We start from the raw sequence: 24,672 nt of genomic DNA, 5'->3' as shown, positions 1-24,672 counted from the left end.
CAGTATATAACACAGACGAAAGCAGTGTATTCATGTGTTTGTGGCAGAATATAGGGAGATAAAACAAGAGGTGTGATGACAGAGTGACAGTATTTTCTTCCGTGTAGCCTTCCCTAAGCATTTTTATTTATGTTTTTGTCGAGTTGTTAAGCAAGTGGAAAATATTACCATGGCAACATGGAAACTGTCCAATGACATGGCACAGCAGTCCTTGATGTGGCCCATGGCATTTCAAAATTTTAAACATCTGTGTCCTGCAACACTTTATCTGGTGAAAATGGAAAATTTGGTTAGCAACTTTCTTTTAAAAAATTTGTCTAAATAATTAACAAGTCATCAACAGGTAGCTTCTACTTCCTGTGTCCTGCAATTTCTCCATACTCAAATGTGCCTTTTTTCCCCAGCTGGTTCCCACCAGTATCCCATCATCACACTCCCATTCTTATGTTCTCAGTGACTGTAATGAATTCCAGACCATTCTTTTGAGATATGTGTAGGCTTTCTTCTTGCTTCCAGCTCCCATTGCTACAATTTCAATCTTCCTGCCAGTTTGATGGGGCTGCCAGGTGCTTCTAGCTAAACCATATGTCCTTTGACACTCTGTTTTGGGGATGGGGGAAACGTGGAGAAAGGGGGGTTAAAGAGGAGACTATCTGGAACTACCTCTGAGAAAAACTCTCCCTAAAACTCAGTTGGCTGACATGTGACAAAAACACAGGCCACCAAAACAAAACTCCAGTTCTAATTCCTCTTTGCGCTAGGCCTGAGAGAGCTATAGATAGAGGGATGGCAGGGAGCTCTTCACTGTTTCCCCGTGGGGTCGGAAAAACAGATCCTGTTTCAGTGAGCCAGTTGGCTTGGTGTGGCGCAGTGACCGCATCGCCATCTTCGGCTCAGTCTGTCAGTCAGTCACAGTCTGCTGGTCTGCAGCTCCAGTGGTCAGGCAGGAGTTCATTCTTTTCTGGTGTCTTTGTCTGAATGTTTTTCTGAGGGCCAGACAATCCTTTCAACTCTGAAACCTCAGTCTCTGCCTCGTCTCTGTCTCCGATCCAGGGCTGTGATTCTGCGCTGAACTGGTCACACCATCGTTCAAGCGGCTCCTCCTGCCTACAGGTAAGGCCTGTAAGCCTAGTGATAGTTCTGCTTGCACAAAGGCATAGTTACATGTATACACACACACACACAGCAGATTTTTAAAATCACTTACAATGTCTCTGCAACAGAGACATAGCATAAACAACAGCTAAATGCCCCCAGAGAAGAAGCTGCTTTTGGCTGCTCCCTTATCTGTATTCTCTCCAGTGCAAAAACCAGTACGACACAACATACATTTTTATACTGAAACTCCAATGTGAGATTCTGTGTGTATGTGCTGAGCCTTTTGTCATTTTGCCGCACTAGACGGACGTTTTCCCAGAAGTCCATGGAACCCAGCAGTGACCTGAAGTTACCAAGTCTCTGGGATGTATTGTGGCAGACTTTAAATGTGAGGAAGAGAAACTCTCATCACCCATCACCTCTGTGAGATGAAAGGCCCCAAAAGCAGCCAGCCACCCTGCTGGACACAGCTCAGCTGTTATAAGAAGTGTCTGACAGAAGTGGCAGGTACTTGACCTTCTCTCTAGCTTTTTTTTCTCTCACTCTTTCTCTCTTCTTCTCTTTTCTCACACTCTCTTTCTCTGTGTCACTGCTTTGCCACAGGCTGACCACTCACGCCTCCCCGCCTCGTCGGTGTTGTCAGAGAGCTAACAATCCCAGCCTGCTGTGCTACACCTGCATTTATTTGTTTATTCCCACTGACTTCTAATAAGTACTCCTCATGAGTCCTTGTGGTGGCGCTGATCTTGACGCTGTGCAGTCCTACTTTCTCCACCTTATTACTACAGGGGTCTCATGGCTCAGGGAAATTTATTGGTGAGTTAATGTCAATAGTTGGTCCAAGAAATTAGAGGATGGACGCGTTTCTGCTCAATTCACAAGTAAAAGAAAGCACTGGGGATTCGAGTTGTATAAGCATGGTTTGTGTTACTCAAGTGGAGTTAGATGAAGAGTACAATAGCATCCACAGACTAAATCAGGGGAGAATTACAGTGGCAAACATTGCGGGTTACCTACTGTATTCTGAGCCTAGATCTGCATGTCTGGGTGGGGAGGGCAGTTGAATTTTTAACAACCTTGATGCACATTTCCATTTCTCCTGCAGACAGTATCCCATGTATTCATCTCTCCTAACAATGGCGAAATGTCAGCATACTTTCAGGCTGGTCTAAATTAAACATTCATCCCCTTTGAGTATACAGCTATAGAGCTGTTCTTGCCATCCCCTCCCACACTCTTTCTTTCTATTTTCATATATAAGGGTTCGTCCAAATGTGGAACGAGAACAAGACACTTTCTCTCATTTTAGGCCAGATGGTCAGTATGTAGCGTTTAAATTATTTTAAGTTTGCTAATATGCTAAATAACACTTCTCTGGCTGACTTTCATGGTCACATCCCAAAAGTCCCAAGCCTTTATATGTGCAATGGCCAAGAAAGTTGAAGACAAGACTTAAGATGGGGAGTGGGATATTTTATTAATGGGAACTATTAATATTCCATCGCAGGGGGATGATGGCGTGTTTCTTTTTGCAGAAGCATAATGAATAACTGAGCGCCTCCATGGTACCCGATTCGTAGGCATGAATATTCAGGCTCTGGCGATGTATCATGGGAGTGTTGGGAGCCTCTTCTCTACCCTATAGTGGATCACACCCAAGCTCTTTGTCTCACCTCTCTACTCCTACTTTTATTTCTTTCCATGCACATTCAGCCAATGTCACTAAGGCCAGCAGCATCTTGAGACCGGCGACTATAGATCTAATGCTTGGCTCTCAATAACAACCGTCCACAGAGGCTGGATTGATTGATTACACTACTGTGGCTTTGTGTGGGTTTTTAATTGATTGATTTATAGTGGGCCTATGATTGATTATGAGTAGTCAGCAGTGGGTTGGAGTTGGGCTGTCAGGAGGACACAGGGTGAGAGGTGAGCTCTTGTGGCCCCTGTGATATGTTTGTTCTTTTATCCAAGAATCCCACTTTTATGTGTAACACTTGGTAGAGCCACATTTTGTCCTTACCTCGGTCACCTCTCTGGAGCTCTTTTCTCCCTAATTTCAGTGAATGCGCGCCTGTGTTCACATGTGGTGTTGCCTGGAGCTCTGTATGTCCTGTTCTTGCCAACAAAATGTTCAGTAATGTCAAGTTTGTGGTATTCAGCAGGTACAACAAAGACCTCCTTATAAACCTCAAAGAACTAACTCTCACAGTGCCTGTGTAGGAAAATAAAAAGAGATCAAGCATAAAAAGGAGAAGGGAAAGGGAAAGATAGAGAATCACATGACAGTGCAGAGGGAAAAAAGAAAGTATTACCCCGCTCTTAACATCCCATTCAGATATAACGCTGAGGAAAGAAAAACTATGAAGGACCAGAAGAAAGAATCAATTTGGTAACATAGATCAGGAAGGGGAGACAGTTAAATGCAATGGCAAACAAACATTTCGACAGTAGACATCCCATTCTCAAATGATACACTGTCCCAGTGGGCCAATAAATAACAAAAATCTATGCTTATTTCCACTCGTAAAATCAGGCCGGCCGAGATTAGGGGCGGTTAGTGTGCTACCACCAAGACACAAAGCCTGAATGTATCAGTCATTTCTTCAAGTTTCATTAAAGTCTGATCAGTGTTGTCTCAGGATGTGTAACAGATAAACAGATGAATGAATTAACAATAAGACAAACAGAGAACAAATGGATGAACAAACAAAGCGCAAACAAATACACCAAGAACAACAAAGAAGCAAAGAAACAATTCAGTGAACAAAAAAATGAAATAAATGGACTAAAGACTCTTGCATGGAAATGGGAAATGCACATGGGTATCAGTCATTGTCTTTTTGTCTTTAAACTCCCAATGCAGAATAAAAAGTATGGGACAAGCATCTTGGCAGCCGAAGGCTTTGTTTAATCACACATTAAATTAGCAATGAAACAATGACATGCATTTATTGTGTCATTGCAATTTTAGAAGTGTACAACAACAACTCTGATTACATTGTGACTAGTTAGTGCATGTTAGTTTGATCATTTCCTCAGTGTCTGTGTGTATTTTAGTATTCTAGAGTGGGGGAAAAATCAATTTTGATATACATTACTGTACAAAATTACTGTCGAAAAGATGTTATTAACTGTGGTGAGCTTGCTATTAATATTACTGGAGAATGGCTTTGTGTGTTCTTATTACACTTGTGGCTGAGACTGCTGTGATTTGAAACTGAGCTAATATCTTTAAGTCAAGCGATCTAACAGCACAAAGATGCTAGGCAGCTATTAGGTAGCTATTAGAGGCAGATATTAAAGGGAATCTGTGCGCAGCATCGGCCTGGACAGTGTAAGATTCTTCACCAAGAAAGAACATTATTCCTGATCCTAGAAACCTATGCCTTTGCAATGCCTCAGAGAAGCTTGCTGATCGTTGCTCACATACATCCAAATATGCAATATCTTTTCTTTTAGTTGAAGGTAATATGCAGTAATCTAACACTGCTACTGCTAATCCTTTTTTTCAGACAAAGGGTTACAGCACAGAAAAGAAACAAGAAGAACCCATCCTCTTGTTATCCTGATGCAATTAGAGCCCATGAGTGGCCCTCAAATGCCAGTTAAAGTCTGGAGGATGTCATCCGAACTTTGTTATGGCTCCCTGTGTCAGGTCAGTGATTATGGCTATCCTGACTTCTATTTGAAGACTGAATACAGTCTGCTTTCAAGAGGAAGAAGGAGAGGTATTACCCATAGAGCTGGAAGTTGTGCGCACTGCGATGCCTTGGCACTCTTCTTTGGTGTGGAAGTAAACTGCAGATGCTTAATTTGGAACATACACCCAAAACTTCTTAAAGTCTTTTTAAAACACTGGCTTCAGGCTCAAAAAGTTGTTTAAGGACCTGGTGGAGGGAGAAGAGCAAAGGACCTTTTGGCTTTAGCCCTGAAGTTAGCACAGGCAGACAATCCTACTGCTTTACCAAGAAAAAAACATAATTGAAAGATGCTTCCCAGATGGCAATGCTGGTTGCTGGGACTGTCTAGGAGGTAGGAATACATGTGGCTGCATCACTGTAAAGCGTGCCCTTTATTAATTAACACAAATACCAGACAGGTAGTCAAATGGTCCTTTCACCTATTTCATTCTTTTGCACTTTGAAATGTCAGCATAGAATCTTTTCACTTGACCTTGTTTGCACTTTTTCCACATTAAATTAAAGATCTAAAAGTAAACATTTAATGCCTTTACTTCACTGATCTTATTCTTTTTGAGACACTTACCATGTTAACCCTGTTTTGCCATGTAATTTTTTTCAAATTCTGTTTATTAAAACAAATTTTAAAAATCCATATCAATTTGCATAGATATGTTCAGTTTATTTATATATATGCAAATAAAAGCATATACGGTGGTTAAGGCTAAAAGGCTAAAAACATACGCAGTATGAGTAAATCCATAGGTAACTCTGTTAACCTATGCGTATCGTTTACTGATGCATCACAATAGCTATTATAATGTACTTAAAACTGATATTTGTGAATATGCTGTTAACTGGAGCCACCAGAGGACAAAGACTGATTTTGGAGAAGCTTACTTATGATGTGCTTTTGACTGAAAATTGTCTGGCAGAGGTCAAACAAGTTCACAGCCACTCCCTCTCACATTTCCTGATGCTGTCTCCTTCCTGGACAGCCCAGAAAGAGAGATGTGTGACTGAGTCACATATCACAGCCATCTGTCAGCCAAACATTGCCAGATGTGGCTGATGATATTAAAAGTGGCAACACTCAATATATCAAAATTCCTATGCTCAACAGCAGGGCAGGTCAAAGATCACATAAAATAAGGCGCCCTTTCATTAAAACCAAGTTTTTGGGTCTTTTTATAACAGACAGGAATAAGTAAATATGCATTCATTCTATGACAGTAACTTGTACTTTCTAAATATGGGTTCCTGCTGGCCAGGCAGATGACATGACTTACTGCAGAACAGCGTGGCATCATGCCTTGAAGAGTAAACCTGAAGATGGAGGGCACATCGGTATGGTTTCCACTGACTGGATGCTATTAAAATCCCTGCAAATGTGGCTTTAAATATGAGAGTTCGATAGTTTTTTTTTTTTTTTGTTTTTTTTTGGGATAAAGGCCCTTTTTTTTCTTGCTAAAGCACAACAATAAGTGCAATGCAGTAGGTCTGCCATCGACTGTCTATTCACCCCAAGAACACTTGCTGTCTTAGCTCACAGGTACAACAGGACAAAGTACAAAAGGGCTTACTGAAGTGGAAGATACACTATAATAAAACTTTATTCGAAGCACTTGCTTCAGCCAGTTATTTTGCTGCAGTGGATAGAAACATACAGATCAGGAACTTCAGTCAAACTTAACATCTAATATCTGATTTAGGAAAAATATCACCTGAGTGATCCAATGAGCAAAAAGTAAAAAAAAAAAAAAATCAATAGGAAATAAAACTGTCTGTTTTGCTTAAACAAAACAGACAGACAGAACCACATTTTATCCCACTCCTGTCACAAATTCCCAAAACTAAGTCAAACATTTGTTCTTATTCATCAAAATTAGTTAAAAAATGTAAAACCTGAATTTATTTTTTTTTACTTCAATTGCAGCGTCAGAGTTTCAGAAGTTGATGTCAGCAGCACATATGTATAGATCCAACCTGTACACTTCTTGCCCCTTACTACCAGTTCTCTGTTAATATGATGTCATAGCCTATTTGATTTGTTATAGTAATTTTATTGGTAAAACACTTTTAAAATACAGGAAGTGCTTCACAGTTTGGATAAAAACACATTAAAATTAAGTGTAGAGGCTTGTGTAAATACATCAATGCATCATATTAAAAGCTGTCTAAAAAGGAGTTCATGAACATGAGAGTGACACCGAGTGATGCTTCCCAGTGACCAGAACTGATTAGGCTGATGGACTCAGTGGTGGGATTTTTTAATAGGGGAAATTTATTGTGCAGCAAATTTTAAAAAGAATTGTGTGTGTTTTAAGAGCAAATCATATTAAACGTAAAGCAGGGTGTTCCTAAACATTGGTTGATTAATAACAGATTAGAGATGCAATAATTAATAATGTTGTTCATGTAGGTTGGCATTTCTCATACTGAAAGCCTGATTGAACAAAATAAAATAATAAGTTCTCATGACCAGCTGTGTGTGCTTGGCTTTATCAGGTGATAGAAGTTACGGCCTGGCTGATGACAGCCCTGACCAACACTTGGTCCTTCTTGTGTGCAATTTGCACTCTGTCACCAAGTGCACCTTAGGTTTTCTGAACAGCTGGTGAACTTTGGTAGACACTGCAGACTGCCAAAAGGGTTCTCTCATGTATTAAAATTCACATCAACACCGTCAGTATGGAGCCTTGGGTATGTTATCTGATGGATATGTTGCTTAAATTAAAGCAGTATCTATGATCATAGTCTCTTATTAATTTCCTTGGTCAGTGCTCTGACTTCAAATTGTAGTTAAAAAAAATTGTGAACCTATTTCATCTAACTTTAGGTTCTTTCTTCATTTTTAACAACTTGTGCCTTTTCTCTGTTGGCAGTTACAGTAGAAGTAGATATATATTATAATTAAGTATTTGTTGAAGTATACTGTGTAAAAAAGCACAAACAAAACAGACAAAAAAACAACTTCCTGTACTCAAAAGTGTTAAGGTTGCAGAATTGGGATCCAAATGCATTGCTTCCAAAAGCAGACAGACGTAATAAAAAAAGCAATTGTGGATTTAGTTAATGCAAGGCCAAAATACAAGCTAAACAATATCAAACCTGAAGCACATATGAAGATGACACACTCTGGCAAATAATAATAAGAGAACCAAGCAATCAGGGAATGAAAGACGGGAAGCTAAATGTTCAGAGGACACAACAGAAAACTTAACCTTCAAAGTAAAAAAAAGAAAAGAAAACGAATTCAAGAGAATGACGCAGGCCTCAAAAAAGACTGAACAAGTCTGGGACAATAAGAATATGACAAAAACTCCTTTTAACTAATAAAAATATACTTGAACCAAAACAGAGACTCATTACTTGAATACAGAAACACAGGAAACGAAGACTTTATGTTTCAGGAATTAAGACCTTGAAATGTATACACTGAAAAAGAAATTAAACAATGAATCATAAACCCAACCTAGCGTTAACAAAAGAAAAGAAAAAAGACTAAGAGCATAAGGATAACAGTGAAAACAAACTCAAAACCCTTAATAACCAAAACCCCAACACTCCAGATCCCACAGACCATGACACAAAAGTAAGCAAGAGCGCATAGAGTATCAAGTTAGTGCCCAACACTGCTCATAGGTACTTTTGGGCCGAACTTGTCTTAAAAATTTAAGTCAAGTGTGATTGAAGCTTGTGGTGTTTTTAGGTGTTGTTTTGACCTGTAGAGCAGGAGGTGCATCTGGCTTTGGCTTTGGACAGTCTGTAGGTTCCCTGTGGGGCCCAGCAGCAGAAGCAGTAACGGAGTGAATGTTACTAACCCTTTCTACTTTCATTAGAGACAGAAACTAGAGGATTACTGCCAGGGGCAAGGCTAATGACTGTCATGCCCGCAGAAAGCCGATTTACTGAAACCGTGGCAGGAAGGCGTGAAGCCAAAATCTCCCACTAAGTCCCAGTGTGAGGGGCCTTAATAAAGGAGAGACTCTGCTCTGTCGCCAGCTTTCTTCAGTGAAAAGTTGTAAAAATCACAAAAAAGTGTATGTAATACATGCATCCCCCCAAGTTTACCACCAGCATTAATCAACTAGTAAAAACAATGGCAAATGAAAGTACACAGAAAATTGCAAATATAGTTACCGAAATGATGACATTCCCTTACAGATCCATCAACCGACCATAAAACTCTCTTTTGCAGGCAAATCTATTTTTGAGGAATTTGTAATTCCTTCTTATTTTCAAACTGGGAGCATGCAGAAATAAATAGTCCCATCGTTGGCACTAACTCATAAGACTGGAATCACTAAAGAGTGTGGTGAAATGATTAAGTGGGACAATACAGACAATGAATCTTCCGTCTCACAATAACAATACAGTGCAATGCATGTGTTTAAATGTTAATGCTCTTTGAGGCTCTGCACAACTGCTTGACGATATTCGTTTTTCCAACGTAAGAGTTTGGTTCTGGAAATAGAAGCATTTTATTTAACTAGAGCATCGTCAGTTAAAACTCTGTTGATGTGATGCTAAAAAGGGGGATTGCACAAGAAAGTGTTTTTGTAACATATTAAAAAGCAATGCAAAGTGGGAAATTCAGCACTCAAAGCAATAAGCGCTGTCCCAATTGCTAAGACACGTTTATATTCAACAACACCGTAGGGAGACTTTTCAGTGATATTTAAGAATATCGAATCTGAGGAACTTCCTAACATACATACTGCTACTTCTCATATTTAAACAGATTCCATTTTCCGTTACCTTTCTCCACCTAAATAGCATGCACATACACACAGGCTCGCAAACACACATGCCTAGGCATTGATTTGGCTGCTTCAGGGGCAAGGGAGAGCACTCATCGAGAAGTTCGGACAATTGATCTCTGGAGGGCATGAGATACAGGGCCCGCTTTCTTCTCTCCTTTCTCAGTCGAGTCTTTCACTATCTCTCACACACACTCTTCATCTCTCGACTACTGGACATGTTTCCTCTGAATGTGCATTCTCTGGATTACAGCGAAGTCGAGGAGTAGCGAGGGAGATCATTGCTTTACTGAGTGTTTGGGTGAGATACTGTGGGTATAGCTTCTCAACTCACAGTTGAAACTCAAAGTTGAGATCGCAAACCCAGAGGTAAAAAACCACAAAAACTAGCAAAGATTTTTATACTGTTTCACTCTGTTGCATCAAAATCAGGCTTTTTATACTATTGCTCAGAGGTGTTGTTCACATGTCAGTAGTGCATCTATATGTTCAAACAGTCACTGTCCATTTAAGCCTGGACCAATTACCTACTGCATGTCCCTCAAAGTTCCACTTCCACTGACTGTGTAATCTCCAAACACTCGCCAATTGGTTGGGGAATACACATTTTTCTATAGTGACTAGAGGTTGCTATGGAAATGTGGATTGCCAGTTAGTATTTTGGCCTGCGTGACTGAACCTACATACAGACTGGAAGCACTGTGGTGACCAAACATCAGGTGAAGGTGAAATAATCGTTGGTAATAGGACGTGGGCAGGAGCCAAGAAACTTTAATTCAGCTTCAAGCCAAGCAATGGGACTACCGATAAGAACACATGATACTGCTGATTTAGATATGATGTGAAATGGACATCAAAGATAACCTGAGAAAAAGGCGATGTAGGATTTTAAAATTAATACCATGGGTGCGTTTACTAAAAATCGTGGACCGCAAGGTTAAGGCCAAGGGTCGCAGTTCCTGAAAATCACCCAGCATTTTTCAAATTTATTCCACAGGTGCATGTACGAGGAGGCTGAGGGGTAGCACTGGTGGACGTCAGCATTTTCAACCCCCAGTACTCTGTCCTTCTCTATACATGTTTTCTTTTTTGTTTGCAGCATAGTGTTTAGTGTAGCCAACACTGACTTGCATGACATCACTTGAGAATGTTTATTAGATTTTGCACAGCTTACCCTGGAACCATTAAAGAATTTATACCACTTTCATTGCCTCATTTGAAGTAATATTGAAGGCATAAAAGGAACATAATTAAAATCAGAAATATTTGTCAACATGCATCATACAATAGCTACACAAACCAGCGTACGGAGTTCCTCATGTTCAACACAAATGGCAATTTTAAGCAGTCAGATGAACGTACTCTGTAACATATGATCTCAACCATAATGATGTAATACAGATGCAATACATACTAGTGATTCAGTTTTCTAGTGAAACAAAGGCACTAACCATGTAAGCTAAAGTTAAATATGTTCGAACCATTTTCTTAAACTCCAACATATCACAATTTAGGAAATGAAATACTTTTTTTTTCCAGCATCAGGAAGTCCAGCTGTACACTAACAGTTACACTTTATTCGCTTGGTCACCATAAGTAAAATGACTGGCTTTTTTGTTGTGTTTCTTTTTTCCCCCCCTACTATTTTAAAAACTGTATATCACAAGCTGGAAAGTCTTTGTGACCATCTGATGTCTGACTGCATTTTCTCTGAAATCTCTGTATATTTGCAAAGAAGAAAGTCTGGCGAAGGATTAGGGAAGAACAGCAAACTGCCAAAATCTGCACAGCCTGTCAGAGTTTGGAAAAGAATGAGACAGGAGAGGGAAAAAAATGTCAAGAAGGAGACTGCAAATGAGGCTTGTTTCAATAAGAAGATCGATGGGGATGAAGAAAAGATGTTGTGTGCATCGATGATAAGTGTCCATGGGCAAACACGAGGGGTGCCTATAGAAGTGGGATATATGGGTATGTTGGGAGGGAAGTTGAGCAGTGAAGATGGTGTGAGAGAAATGATGGCGAAAGTGTGGCCCACGAGAGGCTGCAGATAAACAACAGTTTTTGACTACATTTCCAGTGTTTGTGTGACTTGAAAACCATTTTTCTAATAAAGAAAAGACCGTTTCATGATTATAGAAAAGACTACATGAGAAGAGACTCGGTAAGAAAGCGGTAAACAGCATCCAACAACACTTTTTAATTGCCGACTTGGATTTTGCTAAAATTCTGCTTTATCTCTTTGTATTGTATTTTTTGACTTATGTGTAGCCTTGATGATGATCATTCATGGCTTCTGTATTAAGTGGGAAATCTCTATGGGTTTGGTAATTATTTTAGGCTGTTGCCCTTTGTGTTATTCAGTTTCCTGGTCTGGACCTTTTGGGGGAGATGTGATTGTTGAGGACAGCCCTTCAGCAGTTGTGCATGTCACAGGGTCTTGTGGGGGATACACTTTTCACCACGAGACCCATCATGGCAAACCAGCCCAAACAAACAGAGTTGCTCTGTTTATGATAATCTTCTTGTAGTAGTATGTTATTTATTTGTACATTCTCCTCTACGTTCGGCTTGTACCGCACGCTGCCTAGCTGTGTGCATATATTGAAGTGAATCCTTGTAAAGAAGAAAAACCTAGGTATTTCCCAGCCTTGATGTCAGCTGCGTTACTCAGCTTCTTTTTCTCAGTGTTGGCAGCTCATATGTTGTGAAACCACTGACCCTGAGCTTATGGATGAGCCACCAAAGAGCTTTCCCTCATCTAGTCATGATGCCATTAGTCAGTGGTAGCCTCTGAAAATTGAAAAATGATGTAACAGCGGCTTAGTGTATATCCATGTCACCTGTTTTGGTACCATTTGATTTGGTATTGTAATGACTGCAACTCTTTGAGCCTACGTTGTTCAGGAATGTGCCGCACAGTGTATGTGAGGACGTTGCAAGCTGTGGAACAAAGGCATATTGATTTTTAAAGAAGCAGTGCAGATATGCAGACATTTCTTGATAGGTGTCACTGTATGTTTATCAGATACCACTTCACTGATGTGTTCACAGTGACAGTAGGACAGATCAGTTGCAAGTGTGGAATATTTTTTGTTATTATTTTTGAAAGCTGATGGCAATAGGAGGAGATCTCTCCAGTGTTTCCCACCGCTTGCCATCCTGTGTTAAAAATAGTCATACAAACGGTGACACTGAGCCATCATGGCATGTCATTTTTGTCATCATCTCTGTGCTGAGAAATGGCTGGAACACATGTGACAACCCGTCAATTGAGAGGGGAGAGATAGTCACGATTGTCCACCTGGCTCATGATTTGGAGATGATAACATGTAAACACCTTAAAAGTTTTGTAGTTCTTCACCATTTTTGGAATTGGCCATTCTCCAAAACTAAAACCATTGTAACAAATATAACACAGTGTGAAGAGGTACCAACACCATCCTTTCGGATAGTGTTTACTGAATGAAGATGGAGAAAGCACTAGGCACTAACAAGTCCCTAACCCAAAGGTGCTCTCCTCTCCATCTTGTGCTAGCAGTGGGGCTCTTGAGCATGTTGTTCACACACAGGCACATCCATCTTCTTTTTATCCCAAATTACTTGCCGTCTTTGATTCTCACTCCCCGTGTAAATGAAGTGGGTGTGAGAGGGCGGGAAAGTGGTGGGCTGATGGATCTTATTAAAGGTGTTGCATTGATAATCAGTGGAGAGACAACAAGATATGGGTTGAGCAAGGAGGAGAAAGAGAGAGGCAAGAAAGGGGTTGGGGGGAGGGGGGGGGGGGATAACAAAAGATATGTCTCTGTTCACAGTGGCAACATGCCCTTGAGAGGACGGAGACAGAAAAGCCAAAGAAAGACAGAGAGAGCATGGGAAAAGAGATGGAGGAGACTGTTGAGCTGTCACAAATGTAGCCGTTATGTCACTTTGGTTTATCTCCATCAGTGCATCTGACTGACCAGGGAGGCAATTTCACATGTTTGAGCTGAGTGAAACTCCATGTTTACGAAGGGATAAACGTTTGTAGGACTCTCTCTCCCTATCCTTCAATCCATTCCGTTTCCTGGCCCTGCTCTAGACCTCCATTTAGAAAGTGAGAAATTACACATCTTTATTTATAAATCATGGAACTCCCATATCTTCCACTTGGTAACAATAACTGCACAATTCATTTGCCTTTTTCTGGAGGCACTCTGTCTGCTACGGTGTGAGTGTTGTTTTTTTCCATATGATAATGTGTTTTTTCTCAGTTTGATTTGTTTATATTGAACTGTGAACATACAGTGCGCAACATTACCGAAACACCAGTCTGATCTTTTCCTAACATTGTTCCTATTCAGTGCAACTGCAGGTCATGCCTTACAGAGTTCTTGCAATGAACAGAATATCACTTTGACAGGAGACCTCAGGGGATGCTATCCTGTCTCTCAGTCGGATTATTTCCACCTGCTACGATGTGTGGCCTGGAGGACATGCTATTATGATATTTTCTTTTTAAAAGAAGGCATATGTTTGACTGTAATACATACAATCAGATCTTGTTCTGTTTATATCCAATGGTGGGCTAGGTTTGGATACAGCTGCAACAGTATTTGTTGCATTTCTGTATTTAAAGGGAAGTGATATATAATTTTTAAAAAACACCTGGATTATACAGGCAAAACTCAGACCTTCAAGCATTTATCTGGCCTGTCTATCGGTTTAGGTTCTCAGTAAAGCCATTGTCAGGAAATGTTGAAATTTTAAGGCTTTAAAAGTAAGTATGATTATGCCACAGAAAGTTACAGAGTCAAGGACCATTTTCATGTTATTTCATGTCAGTTTTATGTCAGGATAATTTCCTGTATGGTTTAGATGTTTTTTATAGATATTTAGAAATTTTCCATTTATATGTCATGTTCAGGCAAGCAATACAGGATATATAAAAGAGTTAGAAATATGTCAACGAGCAAAAGAATTACACATTAGTTTTGAATGTATTTAATTTTCTAAAATGTCCTTATTCTGCCAATAGTTATCATGTTCAGACTTTTGAAACTTGAGATCTCTTCAGCATAAACTAAACGGCTAAATCACTTTTTAACTCACCTACAGCTGGTGGAGGATTTTGTATGCACAAGATTAATGTTTGGGCTTTTTTAAAATTATAATTACAATTACACTTAAGCATTGCAACAAACTGCATATGCCTTGTTCTGGTTATTGATTGGGATTTTATTGCCTTATTCTTTATGACCACCCTTCTTATCTCATTATGTTGTAGATAAACTAAGTTTGCCAAGCTTGGAAGTCAAAGTCGAGGTGATGTGGGATGAGAAAGGAAAGAGAAGTGTTTGGGGCTTGTACAGAAGGTATTATACACACACTGGTACACTGCATGCTAGAGAAAACACACTGAGCCTGTGAGCTTGACTTTATTAGATTCAAGCTTAAAGTATTGTCAGTTACAGCTGGAAAGCTGACTTTACGTAATCGCACAGCCTGAGACAGCCAAGCAACCCAAGGATGCACGAAAAGACACACACACACACACACGTATATGTGTGTGTATGTATATATATATATATATATATATATATATATAATCTCTCCAAATTTAGATATTTCTTATACTGTGAGGTGTGAAAACTGAAAGTAGGCTAAATTGAATTGTTTATTATTAGAAGAATTTAACTTTTCTAGCTTCAGTGTAAAAGAAGAACAAACTGCTTACAGAACTTTTAAATGAATTAAATTAAATGAAAAAAAAATAAAATGACAAATCTGTTAGATGTGTTGACAACAAAAACCGTGTCTGTGGAAAACAATTTTTAAACTTTATGAAAATAACCCAAGAGTTATTATTCACTTTTGTTTGTCATTGTTTTTATTTTTTAATTATTGCTTGCTTTAAGCAGCAAATTAACTTGCTTGTGGCCAATGCACTGCTAAGAGATTACAGTAATTTCACCTATTTCTATGTGACCAAGTTGAGTTGTAAAACGAAACCTTGTACAACCTCAATATTCACAAGGTCTGAGTACTGAGCAGCTCCCATTAGCAAATCAAAGTAATGTGATGGTAACTGTCAAATTTCAGCTGTTTATTTTTCTCACTACTCTTACTAGCACCAATATCTTTTGCAGCTTTAATGATATAGAGGAATAAAGGCAACACAGATACAGAGAGAAAGCAGAATATCTGTGTCAAACAGCATGAGATACTTCTGAATTCTGTCCTATCCATAGACAGCAGAAAACATTGACATGCCTCCCGTGACGTTTGGAAGAATCCAGTTGAGTGTTTTTGTTGTTGCCACCTTGGTGTTTTGAACTCAATCTGACAAAAAAGGGGTGGATCTGACTGTGAACCCACATGCTCATTGGCTAAGGACATGTCATTTACCAGCACCGAGCCAATGATCATACTGTGCATAATCTTTCTTTTCTGAAACAGCCTAACTTTTTATTCACTATGACACAAAATGAGTGATGGAGACCATGAATGTGGCAAGAAAGTGTTTACAGAGGTCAAGTCAGAGAGCAGTTTTCCTGTAGACTTCTATATTGTTGGAAGGTTTAGGGTTTTTTTTGCCACCACCCCCACAGAGATTGTCCCCTGGTGGCCATTTAAAAGAATGCAGGCTTAAGGTCCTACCATGTTTTATACTGTTTATGGTCCTGTCAGAGAGCAGGCTGGTAAAATGAACTAACATTGAATCATTAGAAATGATTTCGTCATTCCATTAATTCGACTTTTAAGTTGGGCTGGCTCAGATTCGTTCAGCATACGCTAGCCCTATCTCTTCTTTTCATCCCAGTTTTGTTAAATGTCACATTTCTCAATTTGTCATTAGTCAGAGTTCAGTGTGGAGTGACACTGACTGACAGCCAAGTCACGCTGTGGCAAACGATCAGTGATGGATTTGACTGAACCAGCTCAAAGGGTTGTTTAAAAAAAAAGCATGATTTTATTATTACTTGTTTTCATCCGTTGCTGAAAATAGTGAAATTATCATCGAAATACAGTTTGTTTAAATGTCATCGTCTGCTGGCAGGGACCCTACGATGTAATAAAAAAAAAAAAAAAAAAAAAAAAGCAGGGTAGCAAAACTAGAACTTTCCTCACCCTGAGAATTGAGAAATGGGGATGCTTTTACTTCCCTTGTTTTATTTATTAGTTAATCACAGTGACTTGGTGATGGTGCTTTATGAAAAGTAAAAAGTATAAGTAATGTGTAATTTTTCCTGGGGTTCATCCTCTGAAATCTATGATATCTCTGCAAAAATGTGTGAGTTACAGTTAGTCAGATTAATGAGAGATTTCAGAGATTTGTTGTTTGTGTATTTTTCTTTTCTTTTTTTTTAGGGTCACAGACAGAGATGTGTCTGGTCTGTTAATTTACCAGAAAACAGTAAAAGTATATTAAAACAAGAGATGTGAGAGAACATAAGGGTCAGTGTGGATGATGCAGTTACGATGCGTAAGTACAACAGAGCCAAGAACTGAGCGAAATGCATAGAGGAGGAAGAGGACAAGGCTTAAAAATTTCCCCCACATCGCGTGCCTTTGGGTTATATCTCAAGTGCACCAATGAAACAATGTTTTCTCACAATAAATTACACATGAAATTGCTGGATCATAATATATTTGCAGACTACATATAAATGTCATTAGGTATTTAACTGTGTGTCTCTTTGAATGTTCCTATCTGCGCCTCTGTTATGCTGCCTCCTTGTCTCTCTCTGTCTTTCAGAGGTTTTTTTTGTTTTAATTCGTTTCTCTGGAGGGGATTAGAATAGCAGCAGTCATGAGGGAGTTGTTACCTGGATTAAACTTGATTGGTTGCTTTCTTGATTGTTGATGATAGTAACATAAAACAGTAATCCACTGGATAATGATGATTCTCTCGAGATGGTAACATGGAATTAGAATCACCAGGAGGCTATGTTTTCTAACTACCAACTAAATTAAAAATCTAATTTTCATAGCTTTGTTTTATTGCTTCTCCCATTTCTAAATCTTTATAGAAAAACAGATACTGCTAAGTATTAGTACTAGACTAAGATAATAAGCTGTCTGCGCTGTATGGGTTTATTTAATGATCTGAGTGAGAGCTATTTTAAGCTTAAATACCGGACATTAGCAAAGTAAATTGCAATGACACTATAGCTGACTGAAAACACAAACTGTCAGCTATAACTTTTGAAGTATTTTTCTTGTCAGTGAAAAGGTGTTGTACTTGTCAAGCAGCATAAATGGATGTTGTGCATTTTCTCTGGTGACACAGGTTTTAGCAAAAGATGCTCTTTTTGGATACAATCTGGCGCGATACAGCAGATACAGTATATATATTTAAGTTGAATACTGAGCCTTGTGAAATTATGTGATGTTGATAGTCATGGATGTCTTTTAGTACATTTGGGTGGAAATGTGTAGGCCGGTTGAACATGCTTATTGAATGTTATTCCAGCCGCACCTCGGCGTCTCCCCAAGTCGCCCATTAACTGAAATGTGTGAGCAAATGCATTTGACTGTGCTGAGTGTGACTTTGCTGAGTGTGACGGAGTTTTCTTTTCAGAGGAGGAAAACGGCGCCTCTTGAATCATTGGAGCGTGATGCATCTGTATGGCAGCAAGTTGGGCCTCTGCACTCGTGCAAATGCTGTGACACCCTGCTCTGCAAATGTCAGTCCCATCCAATTAAATGGTTGAGTGATGCCATTGCCCACAAGGGGATCCCGCCGATGAAGTTCTTTGTTTGTTATCGGCTTTGTTTCCCGTTTTTCACTTTCACAGACAAGAATGTTGTTCATAGATGCCCCTGCAATACATTCTGAGAGAGGGAAGACCCGTGAGCTGTTACAGTGCCATGTTTCATGCAGAAGTACCCTCATGCTCTGTCTGTGATTCTCTTGGGTCATGTCTGTGCTTGTTATTCATTTGCAAGCAGTTTGGACCACCTACACATTGGCTATATTTACAACAATGTCAGTCTGTAGTCTGCAGTTAACTTCACTTTGATTATTGGTTGCTCTCCTTGTCAAGCACTTACATTATCTGTCTAGGCTCAAGATATTCATGTGAATGTTCAAGAGCAACCAACAGTAAGCAGTGGTCTCTGCTGAGTGATGATAGATTCATAAAAAATCCACACAAAGCTCAGTTATTGTCATTATAATGCTATAATGCTGTTCTGTCTGCGGCAGAAAACAGCACAGTTTTATGTTTCCTTGGAGATTGAGCTAAAAATTAGCTTAACATTTGCCACCACACTGTCTCGTGGTATATGAATACAAGGGGAGTCTCATACTTGTTTTAATTTTAACATGTTTTATATAAAAGAATCCCATAATGATGAGCCAGGCCAATATAGTCATCTAAGAGGACATACTTTACTGTAATGTTCACAGAGAAAAATTCCTTAACATGACTATAAGCCATACTGTTTGTTCTTGGCTGTCTATCAGAGCATGGAAGGGTTATTGGCTGACTTTTGCTCATATAAATCCTGCTTCAGCAGCCACAGTCATTTCCACATATTAATTAAGCCAACTTGCAAACCTACTGCTAGTAGTAGCTGTGCCAATTTGCCACTCTTACAACAAGAAGATAACGCGGAGGAGAAGTGTGCAGGCATTTGCTGTCTTTTAGGAAGGAAGGTCTTAACCGGTGAATTTGGATCTCGAGGCATATTCTCCAGATGCTAGGCCAGTCCCACCCTTTTCTGTTGGATGTGTGTTTCACACTCTTACTAAAGTCATTAGCCAAAGCCTTTTACACTTTGGCACCAAGACATTTTTCAGGAAAGGGATTTAAGAGCTCTGTTGAACTGTTTCCTTAACTGGGCTTGGTTTGTTCACCATGTTTTTTTCCTGTTGAGCTTATGCTAAAAAAAAATGATTCAGATAGTGATTAAAAAAAAAGGACAGACCTTATAGGACTGTAATTCCCTAAAAGGAATTTGATGTTCATTCCACCATGTTAACAGTGACACTCTCCAAAGGCAGCACATGTGAAAGGTTGGACACTACATTACAGGGAAATGTTTTGTGTGAGGGGCTTCTGTATGGGTCAGTGGGTACTGCCAAGAAAATATTCAGAATCTGACATTTGTTCAGGGCTTGTCTTCAATCTGCTGTAAATATTTTCTTTGCCAATGAAGTTAAGTCACATTTGTGACTTATAAGAATTATAATTCTCTCCAAACACATTCGAAATGATTGGTTAACTCTACAAGCATATTGAATTCCTCCTGAAAAACTGATGATTACATACTGAGGGTATTATGAGAGCTATTTTGGGAGAATGTGCGCAGTGAGTTGGCAGTGGTAGACATTAAGTGGTCTAAAACTAGATTTTTCAGCCTGGCTTATTAAATGTTTGCTAATTGACAGTGCAAAGGTCATGATGTTCTTGGCTTGAAAATGCTCAAATACCTCGGGACAATTTAGCTGTCTACTATTTCTATGTTTAAGCTAATTGAGAAATCCAGTACATTCTTTTTCTTTTAGCTTCTGTGCAGTACCAATATATTAGAGAAAAGAAAGTGGACATTTTATAAAGATTAAAGGACATGTAAGTTATTAAATGCAACAGCTGCTTAATATGGAACATTGAATTAGTTTTATATGTCAGACATAAGTTACAAAAGTTAAATAGTAAAAAATAAATTACACTGCTTACAATATGGATTCCTGGATACATGCATTTTTTAAAATCCTGCAGATTTCATTTAAGAAAAATAAATATGAAGGCAAATATATCAGACACAAAAACATAAAAGCACCAACAAATAATCCAGAAAGATAACAGTGTGGTTAAATAGTAGATAGCTTTAAATTCATAGACACAATAAATTTAAGTAATCAGTTCACTGTAGTTTCGTTTATATACCACCATTTCATTGTCTGAAAGCATTTTATCTTGTAAAGGTAAACAATTTCCAAATATTAGCATGAACACCAGCCATGAGATCCACTGTGAGTAATCTGACTCCAATGGTGGGGGGGAAGAACTCCCTTGAAGAGACCCCTGGCACAACCAGGTTTTGGTAGGGGGAGCCATCTGCCATGAGTAGAGTTGAAAGACAGGAACAAAGGTTAATGACATGCAAATAGTGGCAAATAGATGGGTAGTCAAAAGAGAAGAGTGAAAGACAAGCTCTCATTGCATCATGGGAAGTCCCCCTATAGCAGTACACCTAAAGGGTGTTCTACAGTAGAGCTTAAGGCTCTGACTCCCAATAAACAGTATTTGAATAAGAGATTTAGCTTTGAATTTAAATCTCATCATTATGTACATGTTTAGAGTCCACATTAGCAAAACTCCAAAACACTTTTTTAAAAATTCACAGCACTATGTTTACAATATCATAACAAATTAAGACATGTATTATATTTTGTGACTCCTCTAACAACTGCAAGGAAACTACATTAGTTCTGACTTTAAGATTAAAAAGCAATGACTTGTACAACAAGCTCAAGTAGACAAATGCAGCAAGTCCCTGAGGGGTTAAGAAGTGTCCATCAACTGTCTGTCTGCGCCTCAGCCTCAAGCTTTTCCTATCCTCTATCAACTCGCCTCCCTTCAAAGTGTCAAGTCAGTAAAAAGTTTCTTTAGACAGTGGAGACTCTACTGAGTGCAGCTATAGCCTAAGGAAGATTTATTAAATTGTAGTCTTTTTTTCTCAAAATTGAAAGTGACAGAAGGAAAAAAAGAAAACAAATTTAACGATCAAAACGATTTGTTACGAGTTTTGTTTGTCTATGGATGTCTGACAGCTGATAAGGAAACGTTGAAGCATTGACGGGAATAAATACGTTCCAAATGATGAGGAATAGTTTTTGTATATTCATACTGAACACTTAGAGTTTTGTGTATATATAACATACATACACCGACAAGGAGATTATGGCATTGATGGAATACAACTCTGACAGCAGACACAATGTGGTAGGTTATACCTTTAGGTATATAAATATTTGAACAGAGACAACTTTAAAAAAAAAAAATTTTGGTTCTGTTTGTTACCACAATGAATTTTAAATGAAACAACTCAGATACAGTTGAAGTGCAGACTTTCAACTTTAATTCAGTGGGTTGAACAAAAAAGGCTGCATTAAATGTGGGGAACTGAAACATTTTTAACACAATCCCTTCATTTCAGGGGCTCAAAAGTAATTGGACAAAATAAATAACTGAAAATAGATTGTTCATTTCTAATACTTGGTTTAAACCCTTTGGTGGCAATGAAGGCCCGAGGTCTTGTTCTCATGTACATCACCAGATGCTGGGTTTCCTCTTTAATGTTCAACCAGGCCTTTCAGTTGCTTTATGTTCGTGGGTCTTTCTGTCTGAAGTCTAGTCTTCAACACATGCTCTTCTGGGTATTCCACTTCTTTGCGTTAAAAAACTCCTGGGTTGCTTTGACTATATGTTTTGGGTCATTGTTCATCTGTATTATGAAATGTTGGCCAATCATTTTCATTGCATTTAGCTGGATTTGAGCAGACGGTATCTCTCTGAACACCTCACAATTCAATCAGCTGCTTCTGTCCTGTGTCACATCATCAAAAAACACTAGTGTCCCAGTACCACTGCTAGCCTTGCATGCCCAAGCCTTTACACTTCCTCCACTGTGTTTTACAGATGATGTGGTATGCTTTGAATCATGAGCTGATATACGCCTTCTCCATACTTTTTTCTTGCCATCATTATGGTAGCGGTTGATCTTGGTTTAATCTGTCTGTGCTGTCTTTTTTAGATGTTTTATTTTGTTGTTTGTTTTTTAGCAAAGTCCAATCTGTTCTTTCTATTCTTGAGGCTTATTAGTGGCTTGCACCTTGCAGTGGACACTCTGTACTTATTTTCATGCAGTCTTCTCTTCATGGTAGACTTGCATTTCAATACGCCTACTTCCTGGAGAGTGTTGTTCACTTGGTTGACTGTTGTAAAGGGGTTTGTCCTTACCCTGGAAATGATTCTGCGTTCATCCACCTCTGTTGTCTTCCATGGATGTCCAAGTCTTTCTGCATTACTGAGTTCATCAGTGCTTTCTTTCTTCCTCAGGATGTACAAAACTTTAGATTTTGCCACTACTAATATTGTAGCAATTTTTTGAATTTTTTTTTTCTGTTTTCACAGCTTAAGGATGGTTTGTATCACCTGCATGGAGCAAAACTTTCCAAATACAAGCACCACATCTCAAATCAACTCCCGGGATACTGATAGTGGACTTCCGGAGGTGCAGAGAAGTACACACCCCCATCACCATCAACGGTGCTGCTGTGGAGAGAGTGAGCAGCTTCCGCTTCCTTGGTGTACATCTGGCTGAGGATCTTACGTGGTCAGTACACATAAACAAAACAGTAAAGAAGGCACAACAGCGCCTCTTCTTTCTCAGGAGACTGAAAAGATTTGGCATGAGCCCTCGCATCCTCAGGACCTTCTATCGCTGTGCCATTGAGAGCATCCTCACTGGATGCATCATCACCTGGTATGGCAACAGCACCGCCTACAACCGCAAAGCTCTCCAGAGAGTAGTACAGTGTTCTGGACGGATAATTGGAGGTGAGCTTCCCTCCCTCCAGGACATCTACAGGAAGCGGTGCCTGAGGAAAGCGGGGAGGATCATCAAGGACTCCAATCACCCCAGCCATAAACTGTTCAGACTACTTCCATCAGGAAGGAGGTTCTGCAGCATCCGGTCCCGCACCAGCAGACTGAGAGACAGCTTTTTCCATCAGGCCATCAGACTGCTGAACACTTCATAGACACCTCACCTTCACTACTGGAACTTCAACATTATGCACACAAGAATTTCACTCACATGTACTGTACCAGTGTACCTGCACATGTGATGTGACAATAAAAGTGATTTGATTTGAATAAAAGTGCTTTCAGTCTACCACTGCAGCCTTTTCCTCCTTGTCATCCCCCTCTGTGTCTGGTTGGTTGGAAAATAGCTGCATTTTCATCTGAAACTTGTAGTCCCAGATGTTCCAATCACTTCAATGGTCACAAGTGTCCAGAATCATTCTTCTAAAAGCACTTGTGAAAAAAATGGATTGCTCTCAGGAGCTCGGTGAATTCCAGTGTGGTACTGTGATAGAATGCCACCTGTGCAACGAGTCCAGTTTTGAAATTCCTTGCTACTAAATATTCCACAGTAAACTGTTGGTGGTACTGGTAACAATAGCAACTCGGCCACGACATGGTCGGTCATATAAAATCAGAGAGCGGGTCAGCGGATGCAGAGGTGCAGAAATCACCAGCTTTCTGCAGAGTCAATCACTACAGATCTCTAAACTTCATGTGGCTTTCAGATTAGCTCAAGAACAGCTCATACATGGGTGACATCAAGCTGTATGCCAGAAGTGAGAGAGACATCTACTCACGGATCCATCTCACCAGGATCTACATTAAGGACATTAGGATGTAGTGTGGTCGAATGGTTGCAAATAGAGGTGAAGTGAGCTGAATGAATGGAACTACCAGTCAGAATAGCAAAAATGCAGAAACACGGGACAACTGCAAGTACCTGGTTATTCCACACGCCAGCAGCAACTATGATAAAGATGTGAAAGGTCAGCCATAGCCAAGTACCTCTAAAAGACGGGGGCTGAGAACCTAGTAATAAGATCCAAGCTATAAATATGTGTGGGTGTTTGAGTGTGAGTGTGCATTTACATCCAAGAGCACTCTAACATTTTGCTATCATATTTTAGTTGAAAATATATTTTTTCTCCATGTTATTTGATAATTATTTGATATAAATGAACATAATTCTTTGCAGTGCCTCTTAAGATTATCAAGGTTTGTATTAGTGAGTTTTGTAAGAGTCCAGATATTTCATTTTCTGAAATTACACAGAGCATAAGAAGGCCCATCTCTTTACCTAAGTTAAAATAAACCTAGAGGCTCAAGGCCCATTATTCTCTATTTTCTTTGGTCTCATCTGAAACATCAATAGATTTAAGCACTTAGCAAGCCTTTGTCACCAGCTGCTTGTCCTCAGCCCACCAAGTATCCAAGTCTTTGGAAATTAAAACCTTGAAAATTGATAATAGTAGTTTGGAAAAGCTTGAGGAGCTCAAAACGCAGTTATATGCAAACTGAAACATCATCTAACCAGGAGTGTCAAACATA

The 24,672-nt window shown here is 39.3% G+C and overlaps 1 long non-coding RNA gene across 3 annotated transcripts; it reads left to right on the top strand.

Annotated features, from left to right (window-relative positions):
- Nucleotides 1-872: 872 nt before the first annotated feature.
- Nucleotides 873-23,439, top strand: LOC105940929 (uncharacterized). Of its 3 annotated transcripts, XR_001167591.3 has the most exons (6): nucleotides 873-1,113; nucleotides 1,402-1,605; nucleotides 1,702-1,914; nucleotides 4,614-4,756; nucleotides 14,808-14,895; nucleotides 22,669-23,439. It is a non-coding gene; the product is annotated as an uncharacterized LOC105940929 (long non-coding RNA). The 3 variants fall into 3 exon arrangements; XR_001167589.3 differs by lacking the exon at nucleotides 1,702-1,914; XR_001167590.3 differs by lacking the exons at nucleotides 1,702-1,914; nucleotides 14,808-14,895.
- Nucleotides 23,440-24,672: the final 1,233 nt, after the last annotated feature.

Source organism: Maylandia zebra, linkage group LG4, assembly GCF_041146795.1.
Source record: "Maylandia zebra isolate NMK-2024a linkage group LG4, Mzebra_GT3a, whole genome shotgun sequence".
Taxonomy (NCBI): Eukaryota; Metazoa; Chordata; class Actinopteri; order Cichliformes; family Cichlidae; genus Maylandia; species Maylandia zebra.
The sequence above is the reverse complement of the archived record's forward strand: the minus strand, read 5'-3'. Positions and strand labels throughout refer to the sequence as shown.